This window comes from Apium graveolens, chromosome 4, assembly GCF_009905375.1.
Source record: "Apium graveolens cultivar Ventura chromosome 4, ASM990537v1, whole genome shotgun sequence".
NCBI lineage: Eukaryota > Viridiplantae > Streptophyta > Magnoliopsida > Apiales > Apiaceae > Apium > Apium graveolens.
Window position 1 is genome coordinate 147,962,296 of NC_133650.1, and position 20,140 is coordinate 147,982,435.

At 34.7% G+C, this 20,140-nt stretch overlaps 1 long non-coding RNA gene across 2 annotated transcripts; it reads right to left on the reverse strand.

The window, feature by feature from the left end:
- Positions 1 to 9,565: 9,565 nt before the first annotated feature.
- LOC141716926 (uncharacterized) lies at positions 9,566 to 11,073 on the reverse strand. 2 transcript variants are annotated; one of them, XR_012573440.1, is made up of 2 exons: positions 9,950 to 11,073; positions 9,566 to 9,849 (listed from the first exon to the last, which is right to left on the reverse strand). It is a non-coding gene; the product is annotated as an uncharacterized LOC141716926 (long non-coding RNA). The 2 variants fall into 2 exon arrangements; XR_012573441.1 differs by having other exon boundaries at positions 9,937 to 11,073.
- Positions 11,074 to 20,140: the final 9,067 nt, after the last annotated feature.

The window sequence follows — 20,140 nt, forward strand, 5'->3', positions numbered from 1 at the left end:
ACATATAAATATATATAGTCACTCGACATCCCGATAATCATCGGATACGTTCCCGTATTTACGTAATTCAGTTTCCCGGAAATCGGGTAGCGTCTCCTTCGTTTATCGGACTACCAGTCGAATACAATCGACATCAATTCACCACAACAATCCACCAATCAAAACAATTACTTCAATAACAATCGCATTCCACTTCATAACTTCCAACCACAATCAATTACGTAGCCAAAATTTCGATACAATCTTTATATACCCGATAAATACCTTTTATTTTGAAAATAGCTTTACTAACTAAATTAATCTTTTAAAAATTTTAGGACTCAAAATTAATTCATCACAGTCCACCGTCGGCTCGCCGAGGCTCATCGCCGACGGCGGTAAAATTCGCGGGTTTCCTATTTATATCGGACATCCAACGGAACTTCACCGATTAATATACATTATTCCCATCCGAATAATTCATTTACATCACGAATATTCATTTTCTGTAAAAAAAATTAATAAAAGAAATTCAGTCCAGCAATTAAACACAGGACACAACGGAACAAAAGGGCATGGCCGGAAAAACACCACACTGGCGGCGATGGCACAGGGCACCGCACAGGGGCGATAACCGCACACACAGATGACACACAGACCAGCACATATACACACTCAAGTATATATATACGTATGCATATAGCGATAGGATTAAGCAGGCAATCGTACCCACAACAAACGGCCGAAAAACAGGGGCCATCGGAGAATTAAAATTGGAAATAGGGAAAGGGGAATGGAAGAGAGTAAGAGGAGGGAGAGATATATGTATGTGTGTATATAAGAAATCGAGAAGGAGAGATAGAGTGTGAGAGATATTGATGAGAGATGAGGGTGAGGAAAGAGAGATTTCAGCTGTTTTCTTTCTTTTTTTTTTAAACTTTTGTTTTTCTTTCCGTGAATTCAGAAATAAACACGTTTCAATAGATTAACAGGGCACTGCCACGTGTCCGCTTTTCCGACTGGAAACCCAATATTATATCGTCTTTAATCTCTTAACGTAAAAACTTGCGAATGAAAATTAACCTAAATGATCCCAAAATATTCTTAAAATTTTATAAATATCCTAAAACTAAATAAATAAAATTTTCATCATTTTTAAAGTATTTTTGAAACATAACTTGTACCCGCATTTAACAATTAACGATCTGAGCTGTACTTAAAACAAATTCAGAAAATTACGAAAATAGTCTTAAAATATTACAAATATCCCGAAGTTTACAAAAACATAAATTTCGTAATTTTAAAATAATTTGTGAAACGCAGTGTATACCCGTTTTTATCAATTAAATGAATCGACGCGCGTTTGAAATTTAATTCCGAAAATTCTTGAAATAATTTTAAAATTCTCAGAATATTCCAAACTTCAATAAATATGGATTTCACAATTTTTGAAGAATTCTGGAATTAAATACAAATTTTACAAATAAATTCAATCAGAAAATTAAACAAGATTACATAATTGATGAAATATTGATTTCTAAATTTTATAAAATCCTAAAAATAATTATTGTAATTATAAAATTATAAAAACAATTTTAGAGACATTCCAAGTATTTACGCAAATAAATTTGCACCAAATCCATTTTTGAAAATGAAAACAATTCCATACGACTCCATAGTTAATCACACGAACACCCCGGTACATTATAAATCACACATCGATAATCAAACAACACATAGCGGTCAAAACTAATACACATATTTTATTTATTTAATAATTTCTATAATTACATAATTTAATAATTCAAAAATACACGAGTCATTATATTCCGCCCAAAAATATGTTGGCAGTTTAGATTCTTCAAGCATTGTCTTGGCAGCTTCAATAAGTGAACTATTCTTCGTTTCCACTACTCCATTCTGTTGTGGAGTTCTTGCTGCTGAAAACTCATGCAGAATCCCATTTTCCTCACAAAATGCTCTCATGACAGAATTCTTGAACTCAGTTCCATTGTCACTCCTGATTCTTCTAACCTTGAAATCAGGATTATTATTGACTTGCCTTATGTGATTGATGATGATTTCACTAGCCTCATCTTTAGACTTTAGGAAATATGTCCAAGAGAACTTTGAGAAATCATCTACAATTACTAGGCAAAATCTTTTCCTTGAGATGGACAACACATTGACTGGTCCAAACAAATCCATGTGTAGTAGTTGCAAAGGTTCTTCAATTGTTAAATCAAGTTTCTTCCTGAATGATGCTTTAATCTGCTTCCCTTTTTGGCAGGCATCACACAATCCATTCTTAGAAAACTCCACTGGAGGAATGCCTCTAACCAGTTCTTTCTTTACCAGCTCATTCATGGTCTTGAAGTTTAAATGGGATAGCTTCTTGTGCCATAGCCAACTTTCATTCTGACTTGCTTTACTGAGAAGACAAGTAACATATTCTGCATTAGATGAGTTGAAATCAGCTAGGTACACATTTCCTTTTCTCACACCAGTGAGAACCACTTTGTTGCTTTTTTTGTTAGTCACAACACAGGCTTCTGAGTTGAAGATTATTGTATTGCCTTTATCACAAAGCTGGCTGATACTCAACAAGTTGTGTTTGAGACCATCCACCAAGGCAACCTCCTCAATGATGACATTGTCCTTTGAAATCAAGCCATATCCCACAGTATAACCCTTGCTGTCATCTCCAAAAGTAATACTCGAGCCAGCTCTCTCCTTGAACTCTGTGAGCAGGGTAGAATCACCAGTCATGTGTCTTGAACAACCACTATCCAAGTACCAAAGATTCTTTCTGTTTCCCTGCACACATAAAAATCAAATCAAGTTGATTTTGGTACCCAAGTTTCCTTGGGTCCTGCCTTGTTAGCTTTCTTTTTCTGTTTCTTAGGCTTTATCTCATTTGACTTGGGAATATCAGATTCATCGTTAGTCATTTGAGTTGGGCCTTTGAAACCATTCATTGCAACAGATTTATCATGCATATTATAATTAACAGGGAATGTCATGCTATTAGTGAACATGTTATTCCAGTAAGGCATGCTAAATGGCATTTGTGGCATACTAAATGCAGCATAATAAGGATTATATGCAAATGGCATATTAGCAAACTGTGCATTCATATTCCGTGTAGGCATAACATTCATAGGCATGGGAGGCATGGCATTCATGTTGGGAGAGTGAGGTGGCACAGACATGGAAGTAGGCATGGCAGATTTGCAATTAACAGACAAATGATTTACACTACCACACTTGACACAAATTTTTCTTGGAGCATATTTATCAGGTGTGTAGTTATTGTGTTTGTTAATTCCTACTTTACCATTTCTATTATTTTTCTTTTTAGACTCTGTTTTAACCTCAATCTTTTCAAGTCTGTCACTTAATTGTTTGACAGTCATGTGACCAACATTAGCCTCTTTCCCTTTTTTAACTTGACTCGATTCTCCTGGAACAAAGTTCTTGGAAACAGATCCATAATTTTCATTCAACTTAACAAGTTTGGCTTTACTAATAGGCTTGCTTACATTCGACGGATGAGGATTTGCATCAGTCGACGAATAACCCTTTTGGTTACCCGACGGATGACCCTCATCATCCGTCGAGTCTACATCTGTTAACACTCCATCCACCAAATTTGGTTCTAGTTTCTCCTTGTTCTTTTTCCAGGCTGCATCACAGAAGGACTCCATTCCTTGAACTTTGGTGATTTGAGCATGGACATCTCTAGATATTTTCCATGCTTTAATCACCTCATGTTCACGCTCGAGCTGCTTCTTCAAAATTTATTCTTTCTTCCAGGACTCAGTTAATTCCTCCTTGGCAATCTTACACTCAATTCTTAATTTTTCAAAATCAATGAACTGAGACTCTAGCACATTATTTCTCTCACTCAAAAACAAATTGTTTTCTTTGATTTTAGCATTTTCTTTAGTAAGAGACTTAAGTGTAACATGCAAATGATATAACTCTATGGACATGTCATTTATAACATCATTACACTCAGCTTTAGATAAATATGCAAGGTTTGTATTAATTACCTCATTACTTGAAAAACTTGTTTCTGTTTCATCAGACTTGGCCATTAGGGCTAGATTGACATAGCTGACATCTTCATCTTCATCCAGACTATCTGTTGCCCAGTCGTTTTCTTGTGTAATGAAAGCCCTTTCCTTTTATTTGAGCAACTCAAAGTATGTTTGCTTATAATCCACATGCTCAAACTTTTTCTTGCTGGAATCTGAATTTCTAAACTCATTGGCAAAGTGCCCTGCCAAGCCACATTTGAAACATTTGAATTTTAATTTATCCACCATGTTTCTATTTGGCTTGGCTGCTCCAAAGTTCTCTTTGAACTTGAGCTTGGCAAATCTTCTGGAAAGAAATGCTAAATGTTCATCAATGTCTTCCATGTCATATTGGCTCAAAGAATCTTCATTTTCTACTGCAAGCCCCTTGCCCTTGTTTTCACAGACCCTTGAAGTTGATTCAACAACTTCCATCTTCATTTTCTTCTCCTTCTCTAACTCAACAACTAGTGCAACGGACCCTCCTTTCTTCTTTCCTCTCTCCATCCTCTCATCTTGCTCTATTTCAAGCTCATATGTTTTCAGGATGCCATACAGTCTCTCCAAAGTAAACTCCTTATAATCTTGTGAGTTTCTTAATGAGACTGTCATTGGTTTCCATTCCTTTGGAAGAGATCTAAGGAATTTCAGATTGGAGTCTTTTGTCTGATAGACCCTTCCATGCAACTTTAGAGCATTTAGCAGTTTTTGAAACCTACTAAAAATGTCAGTGAGGGACTCACTTTATTTATTATGAAAATGCTCATATTTCTGAATCAGTAGCTGCATCTTGTTTTCTCTAACTTGCTCAGTGTCATCACAGATGATCTGTATTGTATCCCAAACATCCTTGGCAGTTTTGCAGTTGATAATGTTGTCAAACATATCACCATAAACTCCATTAAACAGGATATTCATGGCCTTTTTATCCTTCCTGACTTGTTCAATATCAGGATCAGACCATTCATGCCTTGGCTTGGGGACAGATGGCTCACTACTAGTTGCAGCTCTCATTGGTACATGAGGGCCTCTTTCTATGCAATCCACATAGGCCTCATCTTGAGAAAGCAAATGAAGATGCATCTTTACCTTCCAATGATGTTAATTATCTTTATCCAGAAAAGGAATCTTGACTCCGACATCCTTCTTGTTCATCTTGCTGTATTGTTTTGATCTTTAAACTCTTTGTTCTTCAAGAGCTTGCTCTGATACCAATTGTTAGTCCCTTAACAATATAACAAGAATTACAGAAGGGGGCTTGAATGGAATTCTTGAAACTTTTTCTTGAATAAAAATTGTTCTAACTCAAATATATATATATCAGTGTGAGTTAATTAACAGAATGCGGAATATCACTTGAAATGAATCAAAACACAAGTAATTAAAAACAAGAGTCATTAAAAACTTTCTGGTGGATTTGAATGATTCCACCAGAGATATATAATATATATCGAGAGAACTCTGTGTGCTAAAAGCTCACAGCTGCTTACAAATGTTGAACAACTAAAAATACAGAGAAATACTGAGAATACAGCTTACAAATGTTTCTCTCTTGGTTTCTTAGTTAGTTAGTTCTATTTGCTGCTTCTTGGTTTATATATCACCAAGATTACAAAGCAATAAGATAAGATAATAAAACAAAAACTATCGAGTCTATTACAATGCTACTTCATTACTCTATTTTAGCATCTTTGAATATCTTCATAATAGCATGGAAATTGCAATGCTTCTTTGTTCTCGAAAACCTAGTTGAATAGGCTACCATATTCCATTTGCATACACTCGACACATGTGACTGTGTTGTCACTGTCAACAGATATTTGAATTCTTTATCCGTCGGGTTCATGATCATCTGTCGAGTTAATGATCATCCGCCGGGTTGTTGGTCATCCGTCGAATTCATTGTTGTTTATCCGTCGGGTAGCAATCAGGCACTTGACTTCATTTCATTTATGCAGAATTATAAGACATCATCTATGTACAATTAATCAACCTATTCTGCATATCTAGTTAAAGTCAACATGACTTAAATACTACTACAGATTCTAAACAATGTGTATGCAGAAATGTGCTACAGACTTATTGTTACATAAGCTACTCACTCGTTGGATAATAAATCATCATACGTCGGGGCTTTATTGAGTCATCCGTCGGGACTATAAATCCTTATCCGTCGAGTGCTATATTTTCAGTAAGTGAAATCTACCAAGGTGTTTTGTTAATGAAATCATCAAGTTCACAACATATACACAACAACGAGATTCCATAAACCATTATTTTGGAGTTTCCTACTGGTCAACAGACCATGTCATTCTATGAGGAGGATAGATTTTTTAAGGATGACGGAGTATTTTTCCAGAATTATCCAAGTAAATATGGTATAAGTACAACATTTACCTATAAGGGCAACGGGCACTTTATTGTTAATCTTCTGAATGAATATAATAGTGAGATTATATAAGATCATTCATTATTCCTTCATCTGGATGTAGCGGAAAGGGGTTGAGTAGTGAGTTCGAATTCACATAGTACTTTTAACGAATTGTATGCTCTTTATATGTATGTTTTATATAGAACTTGTTATATATTTCAAATGCAACTCCTCTCCCTGGCCAACCATGTTCTACCACTTGGAAAGATTACCATTACTTTTCCACATGGAGAAACCTTTGTTGGATCTTACTCACCTCCGGATCGTATTTTGGCTTAATTTTTTAGGAAGGAGATGGTGCAGTGCTTACTTATCATGGAGATTGGAGATTAGAGTTTCAATGTTATTATATATGGGCCTGATGTAGTGGAGAAATCATACTTTACGGGTATATATAAATATTTATACTCGTACATATGCCATCTTAGTTGAAGTGTTTTAAATTAATGTTAGTATTTATAAATATTTAATGAAATTTTGTAGGTTCTACGAGCGAATTACCGGTCGATCAATTTCAGATCAAAATTGTACAATTGCGGTAATTAAATTATTGTTATGACATTTTAAGAAGAATCGAACAAGAAGAACCGGATTTCTCCAAGCCCCAAATCATAGACCTAATTGAATACCCGGTTAGTCTGAATAAAGACCTAAATTAGAAACCCTATTTGAAGACCCGATTAATTGATGAAAATAAAATGCATAGTGAATACCTAATTAATTGATTAGTTTAAGATAGTGTGAAAATTGATTTTTGTGAGATTGAGTGATCGAGTGAGTGTTTGTAAGAGTAAAAGTGTTTGTGGGACCAACACCCATGTAAATGTCAGCAACCCGCTTAAATATTTTGATTTTTATTAACACTTTTTTTAAAGACCATCGTACATCAAGTTCAATGTTACAATAGATGCCCATTGCTATTTAAGGCATCAGTAACAGATACCAATGATAACGTTAAAAAATGTGTAGACCTGGAATAACTTTTCATTCAAGGGTAATATTTTGTCCAGTAACACCGAGAAAAGATGTTATTTAAGCTCATATATAATATAGTGAACTCGATTTGTGTTTTTACTAAATTCTTGTTCTGATGTCATATTTTTTTATAGAAAATTAAAATTTATATCATATATCACTATTTGTCAAGGTATTATTTTCTAAGATTTTTAAATTTATTATGATATTATATAAAATAGATATTTAGATGTGCAAATTCCATAAACCGTACCGCACCGCCCCACCGTTTTGTGGTGTGAATTGTGTGATTTTCACTTTTTATGGTGCAGTTGCAACTGCGGTTTGAGAAATTAACGAAATCGCATATGTGGTTAGGTATGCGGTTAGGTTTGTGATTTGAAAAAAATAGCACCTCCCACACAACGAACATCCCTAATAATCTGAAGAATTTAAAATATTTTAAACGCATTTTTCAAAAAAGGAAAAAAAAACATTTTTAGTGTTCTCTTGAAAAATCATCTTTTATGTCATTTGAAAAATATTATGCATCTTCGATTTTGTGGATTTTGATTCGCATATCCCTTAACGTTTAAATTCAAACGTGTAAGTCATCTGTAATGATGACCAAACATATTGTAATTTTATGTATTTTAATTTATTTAATAATTTGATATATTGACAGACATACTTAGATTTGATGACGATATATGACCGAACACAATAAACATACTTAGATATGTTGACAGACATGCTTAGATTTTATGGATTTTGATTCGCATATGGATGATAAAAATCATCAGAATGAATTGATTAAAAATGAAGATATCCAAAAAAATTGGATAAATTGAATAAATGGATTGTACCTTTCACTACACCATAAACAACCTACGGAAATAAAATAAAATGTTACAATAGGATGGCGTAAATGTTACCCCAGGTCAGTTTTTGGCTAAGGTAACATAAATCTTATGTTAGGTATTTGATGATACCTTAGAGTACCAAAGCTAACTTATTTTTCTTCTAGGATAACTCGCCATTTTTTGTTACCATAGAGTCCGATAGTAACAAAATGTAGGACTATTGCAACATTAAAATACGTTACTATAGATTGTTCCAAATTTTTTAAAAAATTTGGACCCCACTATAGGGCACAAATAGGGACCCATATGCCATATTAGTATACTAACGTGGCATGTGGGCCCCTACTGGCTGACGTGGCTGTTTGACATGGCTTGTAGGGGCCCACTATGGGCCCCACACATGTTGTAACATATTTATACGTAGATAACACTTTGAAAACCTACTGTAACATTTGTACACATGCTTTTGTAACAGTTTAACAACCTATTGTAATAGTTTAACATATAAAAAGGTAATATGTATATTGAAAATGGAACAATTCCAAAATATAATTACATACAACAATGTAATACATCAAAACCAAGTCAAATCCAAACCAACTAAAAAGGTCAAATAAACTAAAACTACTTAACTAACGCTTTACTAGTCTAAAATATGACAACTATAATATATTCAACTTAAACTAGTAGACAAATTACTTAGTAGTAGCGTCATAAGCTTATTAACATAAAATTATTGGCTTATTGTAAATGGCAACATGTGAAAAGCAGCTTAATCCATAATTGTGATTTCAATTACATTTATTTCCGTAAATTGATTTTTGCTATCCACTGCATTTGCTCCCCTGCATTTTATGTAAAAAAACAATAATTAAAATCTCTAGGTTTTTTTTAAACATTTAAGGGAAACAAACCATACACTGTTTGTAATTATAAAGCGTTATAGACATCTCAAATCTATGATAAAGCAAAAGATATAGAGTGTTAGGTAGGGCACCTGAATTAAATTATCACTCAAATCTATTCCATATGAAATTATCTATCACATCTGAGTTTATAATATAATGAAATTACGGAGATTACAACAAAATAATTTTCTTCTCCATTTTTAATACTAACAAATGTCATTTTCAAAGGTACCCTACCACTAAAACTAACTTTTTTCTCCATTTTTGCTACTATCTCAACAAATTAGCTCATCTGAAAGGCAAAAGTCTTTTTTATAATTTTGGGACACCCTAAGAAAAATTTATCCATGATGAAAATTAATATCTCTTGTGTTCTCAACAAGGAGAAAACCCAATTATCCATCGGGAGTATACAATATCAGCCACCAATTATGCATGAGAAGGGTAAAGAGGCAACATAATATTTACTCAATCATATAATCAAAATGTTATAAGAGTCAATTTAACTTTTCAGTGACAACTCCAGAGCACTTAAAGTATTTTCGTGCAGCGATAGGATAGCCACCATCACAACCATCTCCACATAAAAAGCCACAACATGCCAAAAGATGATTAAAAGATAGAGAGATATTCTACAGAGAAAAAGAATGAATGTTATTCATGTATACTGGTACAAAGTAAACTTGAAGAGAAATACAAATATATTGCAAGGGACTGACCAAGAATACTCACAGTTGTAGTACATTTATGCCAAGCAGTCATGGCATCAAATTGACTAGGTAAGTTCACTCTTTCTGGCATCATATAGACACCAACTACAAGTTTCACTATTAGAACAATTTCCAGTCATCAAGCCTAGAAGAAAAATAAAACTTTAATCCTTTCATTAAAAGAATTAATTTACCAACCTTCAATGCCATCAAACATACATAAATATCAACTATAAAAACTGCAACTTAAAGTTTTAAATATTCTACATAAAATCCAACAGATATGCTAAAGAGCTAACGCCTCTTCCAAAAGCCAATAAACACAAACACAACATAAACGAATCTCGGTAACTACTAGCGAAAATAATCACTAAATTCTACAACACAATCATAAAATACAAAATATCAACTAGCACGAGCACGAAAAGCAAAAACAATATTACTAATAACCTGAACACGAACGAAAGTACACAGGGCAAAGTGGTAAAAATGTAAGTATGAATACTCCTTACAAAATCTTCACGATCTAACCATTTCATATGCTTCACAATCCGTTTCATGACCATACGTGCTTTATATGCATATAAAAATTTCAAAAAAGAGGTACGGCCTAATATCTTGAATTAAAAGAGATCCTAAAAAAATTAAATAAAAATATGCCTAAAATCAAAGCTCTGAAGCTATCCACTTAAGTAGACCTTAAAATCAATGAGATATAAATTAATTAGTTGAAGTTGAATTAAAGAAGCCCTAATTTGAACTCAAAATTTGGAACCTAAACTGAAATTTAAATCACGATCTAAATAAGCTTTGAAATACAAATCCCAAGAGAAGAAGGCATGAAATCAACGAGAGAAAGGGATGGAGGGAGGGAGGGAGGGGGGGGGGGAGAAAGAGAGAGAAGGATTGGATGAATTTTTGCCTAATATATGTATGTAATTGGATTGAAATAAAGAACCAGAGCCTCCACCCCAAAATCAATCCAGCCGTAATTTTAATATACAAATCAAGTGAGCCCTAGTTTGAAACATGAATTCCTGATAATGTACACATGAGATTAAATTGATAGCGAGAGAGTGTGATAGGTACGATGAGTATATCGAGAGAGGAGAAAGAACATCCTACCAGAGAGAGTATATCAAAGAGATAAGGAAAGAGAATGAAAATTTGGTCGGTTTTTACCGAAATACTTGACCCTCATTAAAAAATTTCTACTTCCGAAAATATGATAAACTCTCATATTTACATTTTAAAAAATATTATAAAAAATTAAATAATTTTACAAAAATAAATATTTATTTTTTTATGTTTTATTACTCTTTATAAATATGAATATGTATAATTTTATTATTTTTACATCAATATCCAAATTAAAATTGGGGTAATATTTGTACTATTTTTAGTTTTACATATACAATTCAAGTGAAAATTTATTTACCATTTAAAAAAATTACTTTTAAAATTCACATTTTTATTTGTATATTTACCCTTTTTCATACTTTTTATTTTAAAAAATTATATATAATTTCTCATATCAATACGTTTGGAATTTATATTATTTATTACTTTGAAAATTCTATTTTAGGTTTTCTAAAATGTTTTTACTTTAACATTCCAATTTAAATTATAATATATATATAATTGGCATGTTATCATTAATCTTATTTATTCAATTTGTGTTTCACCATAAAATCTTGTAAATGCTTCAAAAAAAATATTTAATTTAAAAAAATGTTAAATTTTAATTTAATTATTTTTAATACTCTAAGAAAATACTCTGATAATATGTTGTAAGCTGCAACATTTTCTACCTATCTTAACATCGCGTTTTTGGCTAAGGTAACACAAAATATACAATGTTAAGTAAGCTAGTAAGTACCATATCTAAGGTAACATATTAGGTAACATTTTTTAGGGTGGGGGTTGCGATAGGCCATATATGGTGTAGTGTTTTGTCTCATCAACCTAAATCTGTAATACTGATTTATTGATATAAAATTTTGACTTTTCAGGATGTCAAAAGTTACACAAGCAATTAGGCTATTGAGCAAAAAAGACTTAATTCCTTCTAGAACTATAATGTAAAGGTTATAAGTCGTCTTTAGTTGAGTTAGTAGAAACTAGTTTATGTCGTAGACTAGACTGTTTATGTATATCCAAATCCGAGTTTATCATTCTCTGATTATAATTCATAAGATGTTATGCAGCTAACAATTTATACCAATTATCATAATTTTGAGCTAGGAACGAGTGAAATAATAGTAATATGGTACATAATCTACTATAAAGTCTTGCATTATTTGATCCCAAAATCAAGAGAGAGATATTTTCGGGAAAGTACCGCGTAGTTCAAACTAATTTATTGACTTCTAATGTAGCCACTAATAGGTTAATTAGATGGGATAAAATTAAGTTCTGAACAGCCTGGTCTACTCTAGCTCTGGAACCAATATTGAATAAAGATTGTTATGCCTAAATATAGACATAGGCTCTAAATAGACCCATTACCTGAATTGTAAATAATATTGAGCTTAACAAATAAGTCCGAGAATATAGAGGAGCTTTCATAATTTGTATATGAAGCAGGATCGTATACCGCATGTTGACCAAAACTTCGTTGGATGATACACAAGAATATGTAAAGGAGGATAATCAGGTCCACCTCTTACTAGGAGATGACATATGTCCACCTCTAACTAGGAGGTAACACCTTCCCACCTCTTACTAGAGATGAGCCATGTCCGGCTCTCGAACAGGAAGGGGGTCATGTCCATCTTTTACTAGGAGGTGAGTCGTGCCCTCCTTTTACAAGGAGTTGAATCCTGCCCTCCTCTTACCATAAGGTGAGTCATGTTCGCCTCTCCAGCTGGAACGGGGTCTTGTCCACCTCTCAACAAGATAGGAGTCATGTCCACCTCTCCATCGGGAAGTGAGTGATGTCCACCTCTCAACGAGCCATGAGTGATGCCCACCTCTCAATAGGGATGTAATTCGAGTCGAGTCGAGTCGGGTTTGTGCTTATTAAATTCGAGTTCGAGTTTTTTTAATCGACTCGAGTCGAGCCAAAAAAAAATCGAGCCTGAAAATTATGTCTGAGCTCGACCCGGATAATAAACGAGTCGAGTTCGAGCTACTCTCGAGTTTTCAAGCTTTTCGAGTTTTTTAATCGAGTTTTCGAGTTTTTGAGTTTTTAACGAATTTTCGAGCTTATTCCATTTACACCGTATTTTTGAAAAAAATATTATAACTTAGGTATTTTTGAAAAAACCCCTAAAATTAATTTTGTTAACGAAAATGAAGTTATTAAGTTATTATTTCATTTTAAATTTAGATAAAACTTATCATATATTTAAACTAATTAGAGTTGAATTTTTCAAAAATAAATAAATTAAGCTCATATTTTTTAACATTTAAATATAAAAAAAATATTTAAATATATTTTAGGCTTATTAACCTTTTGGCCCTTAAAGTATATCCGTTTGTACTCATGAACCCCTGAACTCTGCGAGCGTAGCCTTTGAACCCCAAGGTATGTATTTTCATACCCTTTAGCCATTTTTACCATGAAAGTAAAAATTCGGAGAGGCAAAAAAGACATTTGACACTCGAGTTGTACCGTTATAAGGGTTAAAAGGTAAATTTCTCGTATGTTGAGGGTGAAAAGGTACACCGTAATATACTTGAAGGGCTAACAGTGCAATAGTTTATACTTGATTGCTAGAAGAGTTGTAGCAGCCATGACGACGTTAAATGAAAAATCAGCTCATCAAATTTCGCTTCTCTGGAACATAATGATTGTGCATGGCAGGTTAAGATATTAATATATTTGCATCTCTGGAATAAGAGTGAAACAACTGTTGACGAAAAATGTTCTGTAAGCAAGGAAAAGTTTATGCAGGGAGCGCAAAGTTGTACTGGTGACGTTGGGCATGATAATTATGTGCTTAACCTGTTAGCTGTGTTGCTATTGGTGATCAATTTATTTTGTGATCTATTAGTCCATTGACAACAGTGGATCAATTTGTTCAACATTTCAAACTTGGTCTTGACTCCAAGTGGCACAAACAGATATTAGAGCTTGTTGCGGATGTGATTATGTACATATTATTAATTTACAAGGCAATAATCACACTACGAGGCTGTGCAATGCATTGGTGAGACTAAGCCTTCTCCTTGAATCAATTAATAGTTATTCTAGTGGAAAATAAATCTGACTGTTTCAGGATGACCAGTTGATATCTTTCATTTCTTGAGTTCATTGTTTACTGTCGTTCAAGTTTATCATGGTGAGATTAACGTGGCCCAAGGTTCAATGCCTCGTCAATCTTTTGACGAATATCTATAATTTTTTGCACTAGTTTTGATCAGTTTTTTTTATTTTTCAAAGATATGCCTTTTCACCCTCAAATTATCATAAATGTACCTTTTAACCCTTATAACGGTACAATTCGGAGGTCAAATGTCTTTTTTGCCCTTCTGCTTTTTTACTGTGATGGTAAAATGGGCTAAAGGGTATGAAAGGACATACCTTAGGGGTCAAAGGTTACGCTCGTAGAGTTCTGGGGTTTATGTGTATAAACACATATACTTTAAGGGTCAAAAGGTTAATAAGCCTATATTTTAATAAAATAATTCAATTCAAAATTTTTACCAAATATAATAAATTGTAATAATGCCGATATATTATGAAAAACTAGTAAATTAGTCTGTAAAACTAATTTTATTAGACAATTGAATGACACATATATTAGCAAATACATAAATATTTATAAAAAAAGGTAATCGAGCTCAAGTTCGAGCCGAGTCAAGTTCAAGTTCGAGTTTATCGAGTCGATCTGGAGTCGAGCTCAAAAAAACTCGACTTGGCTCGAGTTTTTTATCGAGCCAGAAAATGTATTCGAGCTCGAGCTCGATAACGAGTTCGAACTCGATAACGAGTTCGAGTCGAGTCGAGGTCAATTTATTGAGTCGAGTTCGAGCCGGCTCGATTCGAATTACACCCCTACCTCTCAACAAGAGGGGAGTCATGTCCTCATAATATTAAGAGGGGAGTCCTCTCCTCATATTACGCATGTTTGATATTACTAGGAAGGGTGGCCCTATCACCATATTACCATGAGGGGCAGCTTGTCCCCATATTATCAAAAGGGAGTCCTATCCACCTATCAAAAAGAGAGGATTCTTCTCCTCATATTATAAAGAGACTTGAAGAGACCAGTGGGAGTACAAACTCACATGCAAGCTGAACATAAAACATAATTACAACTTATGACTATATGATTTTATGAGGCATATCATAAAGTCTTTGGAACACTATATCATACTTGGAAGGACCTCTTCGAGGTTAGCATTCACTACATATTTCTGAGATCACATTATATAAAAATAATCTCTATTACAATACAAGGATTGAAGGCATGCAAGACTAGGACTAAAAGGAGATTCTTCGTTATCAACTTATATAATATTCTTTATTTGACTAGAAGACCCATGACCAGGCCTCAAGGGGCAAATGGAAGGAAGAATCGCTATGCATGGTCGGGTCTCCCGTGATCGCACGTACTTGCTATACGGCCACATCGCATGACCAAACTCTAATGGATGGCATGCGAGGCCATGCTCTCTATAAGGCCATGGCATGACAAGACTCTAAGGGGTCGCATGTGAGGCTTACAGGTGTTGTCGTGCCTCACCAATGAGATATATTTTCCTAACTACATGACAACCTATTACAACCTAATTGGCTGGGGCCATGGACAAATATAGGTTTTTTATGGACGGCCCCATGATCAACAAATAAGGGCCATGATGGACTGGACCAAATGCAAGCCCATCTGGTAAATTGTCTTCTAAGAACTACGTGTGGCTTGAACCCCTATAAAAGGGTATGTAAGCCTTTTGTGTACGGATGATCAATAGTTTAAAATATGAGAGAGTAAACATTATTCATCTAGCATTCTACGATCATCAAACAAGATCAGCTACAATATTCATCAATTTTTGTTCCGTGTCCTTCACGTTCTTCGTGAGAACAACTTCAATCAACATAATTTTCTCCGTGATTGCAATAACCTCCAAATTAATGTTGTTACGCCTCCCAACAACAAGATTTAAATAAGATAATTGAAACTTTTGAAAGAGATGCGGAGATGTAATTTACTCCTTAAAATTATAAGATTATCTAGAACAATATCTGTTATGTACTCTACACCAATTGGGTTTTATACGGCTTTAAGTGAAATGGGTAGAGTTTTCACTTCCCAATTAGAAGAAGAGATGGAATATGTAAAAATAATAATAGTTAGTCCAAATTAAATTTCACTTGAAAATTATCAGAACCAAATATTCCGATGAGAAAACCCCTATGCTCAATCAAAATTTAGTTTATATTTAAATGGTTGATTTATTTTCACGTAATAATGTAATATCCGGGAATTTCGTGTACTATATTATAAGTATTTTTATGAATAAATGTGAAGTTATGTGATTTATATAAAAATATATGTGAATTAAAGAATAATTATACAGATACATATTATTCCAGTAGATGAGTCAGTAGTATGGTATTGATTGATAAGTGAATTGAAATTGGTCGATATGTGTTTTGAGATCGTATCATATTACTTGGAAGTGGTTATATGTGAAATAGTTAGAAAATAAGAAAAGTGATTCTTCTTGAGAAAAGAATATGTTTTAAATGTGAATTACATACTTATGTGTCATATATGTGTTCATAGTATAATCAGTAGTTTTTAATTTATTTTAAAATTAATATTTATGTGTAGTTATAAAATTTATTGCCTTTATAATTTCCTATAAAATCATAAGAGTATTTTAAAATTGTAATTCTTGTTTTCTTATTTATGAAATTAGTCTTAAAACTTCATAAAGTTTTGTGTCCAAATTATTTTGGTGTGTAAGTATTTAAATTTGATTTTAAAAGCATTATTGCATTTACCGACTGCATATTTTGCAAATATCATATAAAATAATTTAAATGCTAAATAATTTTAAAATTATGGACATAAAGCTAATTTTATTATCTATATTTTATAATTAGGTATTTTATATGATCATTTATTTTTGATTTATTATGCATTTTGCATTCCGAAATCAACATTATTTTTCCTAAAAGAATTTTTGAAATGAAAATTTTTAATTGGAAAAGTCCAGCTTTGACCTTGGCTTTTAGACCATAAAACACCAGCCCTCTTCTTCTTCTTTCTCATTCTCTCCTCTCTCTCTCTCTCTCTCTCTCTCTCTCTCTCTCTCTCTCTCTCTCTCTCTTTCTCTCTCTCTCTCTCTCTCTTTCTCTCTCTCTCTCTCTCTCTCTCTCTCTCTCTCTCTCTCTCTCTCTCTCTCTCTCTCTCTCTCTCTCTCTCTCTCTCTCTCTCTCTCTCGGCTCCCTCACTTCTCTCACAATCTCTTTCGTACTCCCACTCTTTCTTCTTTATTACTGTTGGAAACAGTTTCCGGCCTACAAGACTTGGTCTTCGACTTCTTCTTTGACCTGTAAAGAGAAGAATGCGAGGGATTGTCCCCCCGATTCACCACTGGTATGAGAATAAGTTAAATGGTTTCAGAGAGTAAATTCTAATACCAGATAGTTTGAGTCTGCGATATTGTATATGAATAAATTAAAACCTCTGTGTATATAACCTGAACCGAATTAACGTTATGCTTTAAGAGTATTCAGACGGTTCCGCCACTAAGGAATATGGATGTTGTGGCCAGAAGAGCACGTCTCCACCCCACTTAGACTGGTCCACTATCTATGTAATTTGGATGACCTTCTTTGGCCCATCACGACTTACAATGTTTATTGGCTCGTATCGACATAATGGGTCCAAGGAGATGGGCATCCAACATATCCCTGGGCTTCGACTAAGGTCAAGTGCTTGAGCGAAGTCCAACCTTTTCATCCCAAGAGCCCTTCAGTACAGAAACCCTAATCTTCATATTGGTGAGAGTCGAAGTGTCAAATGACATTTGAGAAGCATGGCCACTTAATGGTCACAGTTTTCATGCCTCGAGATTGTAACGGTTAGCCCACCGTTGAATTCCAACCGGTTTTGATCACACCCGTTGATTTTAAAGTCAACGACTCTTGGACCAAAAAATAGAAATTTTACGTATTTTCCACACCTATATATATACATATCACCTTTAAGACCTTTTATTCTCTCATTCTTGCAAACACCAAGGACTTTCTTCCTGTTACATTCTCTTATAAAAATCAAGCAACGGGTGGTGTACAGTCTTCATTTTCAAGGAAGCCCTATAGTGCATCTGCTTTTCTTCACAATAGTAAGTTTTTGATTTTCTATATTTCTTTAAATTTTTGTCATGCGATTTCACTGCTTCATGTGCTTTATTTTCTATAAATTCTACTATGTTTTCCAGGCTTTCACACCACGCCATTGTAGAGTATTTTTTGGTCTTTTTATCAGGGGTTTTGTCCCAGTTTGTTTGGAACAAAGTTTCCCAAGTTGTTTCCTCTTCTCTGTTTAGTTCATGGGATTTAAAGATGGTATGCGAGTGTCATGGTCTTGAACAGTCTTCGGACTATTGAAGGCCTTGAACATACTTGGGGAGCCGATCCCTGAACTTCTTTTTAGCCCAACTTCATTTTTTCATTTCTTCGGACCGATCTGGCTTGTTGTACTCGGCCTTTATTTCTTTTCCCTTTTCTTCTTATTTGTTCGGTCCGAGTACACGGCTAAAACCTCTTCATTTTCGGATGCAGGAACATGGATTGGTCTAACCAAGATGTCGGCCCTTCCAACATGGCACATATTCCCTTCGGCCCCGCTCATTTTAGTGACATAGCTTCCTTTCCGGCCGCAGACAACCAGACCCAATTAAAGAAGAAGGACATATAGGCTTTCTATGTCAAGTACCACATTCATAAGGGCCACTATCATCTATACATGTTAAAAGAGTCCGATAGGGTCTACCATACCCCTCATGTCCCCCCGTCTCCGGTGATTGAGAAATAAGAGTTTTCGAAGCTGCTTTTAGATGTGGCTTCCGTGTCCCTCTGCGTAAACTTATTAAAAATCTTTTCCGTGAGATGAAAATCGCCTTCACCCAGATAGACCCAAATGGGTTCATCCATATAAATAATTTCCATTTTAGATATTAAGAGGTGAAGGTTAAGCCTTAGACCAGACTGTTCTGGTCTCACTATGACTTCCATACGAACGGAAAGAGTGACGACATATTTACCATCATCTGAAGAGCCGATCGGGGAGATTGGTGTGCCATCAACTCCGGTAATAAAAAGAGTTACACATATTGGTGCAACATATCCGACACCTACCTTGCTGAGTTTGGCATCTAGCGTGATATCGACCCTTTCCTAATACTAATGCCTGCTCTTGGGGCTAAAGAGTCCGAGGATTACCAAAACTGGTTAACCTCAAACTCCCAAAACTGACTTTGGCCAGTACTCGAGATCCTGACTGGATTTTTTCCCTATGGGGTAGTGGTAACATCTTTTTACTTGTTTGCTTCAAGTAAAACTTAATTTATATTCTTTTTATTTTTTGCTTCGGCCTCATAATATTTTTCTGTGTTTTTGTTGCCGTAGTGTCTACCCGCCAGGAGGTCTTGGAGAGAAATAGGCCGATCCCTGGAAAAGGCTTCGCGCTAAGGATGGGGACGTCATTGACACGTACGCCCCGAAGTGGGGAATACTTTACTCTGACTCTATTGTCTCCAGAGTTCCTGCTGCAGCCACGAAGGTCGACCCACACCTTTGTGGAGGTCTGATGCTCCTGAAGGACCAGGCAGTCTATGCAACTATTGACCCGTTAGATGCTTGCACCGAGCATATGGCCCGGCTTTCGCTAATATGTTCTGTTCTCCATCTTGTGTTATTTTTTTATAGCTTCCTATTGTATTTATATTAATTATGCCCTCTAAATCCTTTCAGGCTATTTCGTGGGCAGCTACTGTGGCAAAAATGGTCCAGGACTTGCAGGCTAGGATAAAAGCTGTGACACAGGTGGATGTCAGGGTGACCTGGGCGGAGGAAGAGCTGGGCCGAGTTTAGAAGGCGCTGGAGGTGTCCGAGGGGTATGCTTCTAACCTTGCCAAGGACAAGGACAAAATAGGGGACGATCTCTTGTGGTTTCAGAGGAAGTTGGACAGGAGGACAACCCAGTTGAAGTCATCCCGGAAGCAGCTGTACAAGGAGAACAAGAGGCTG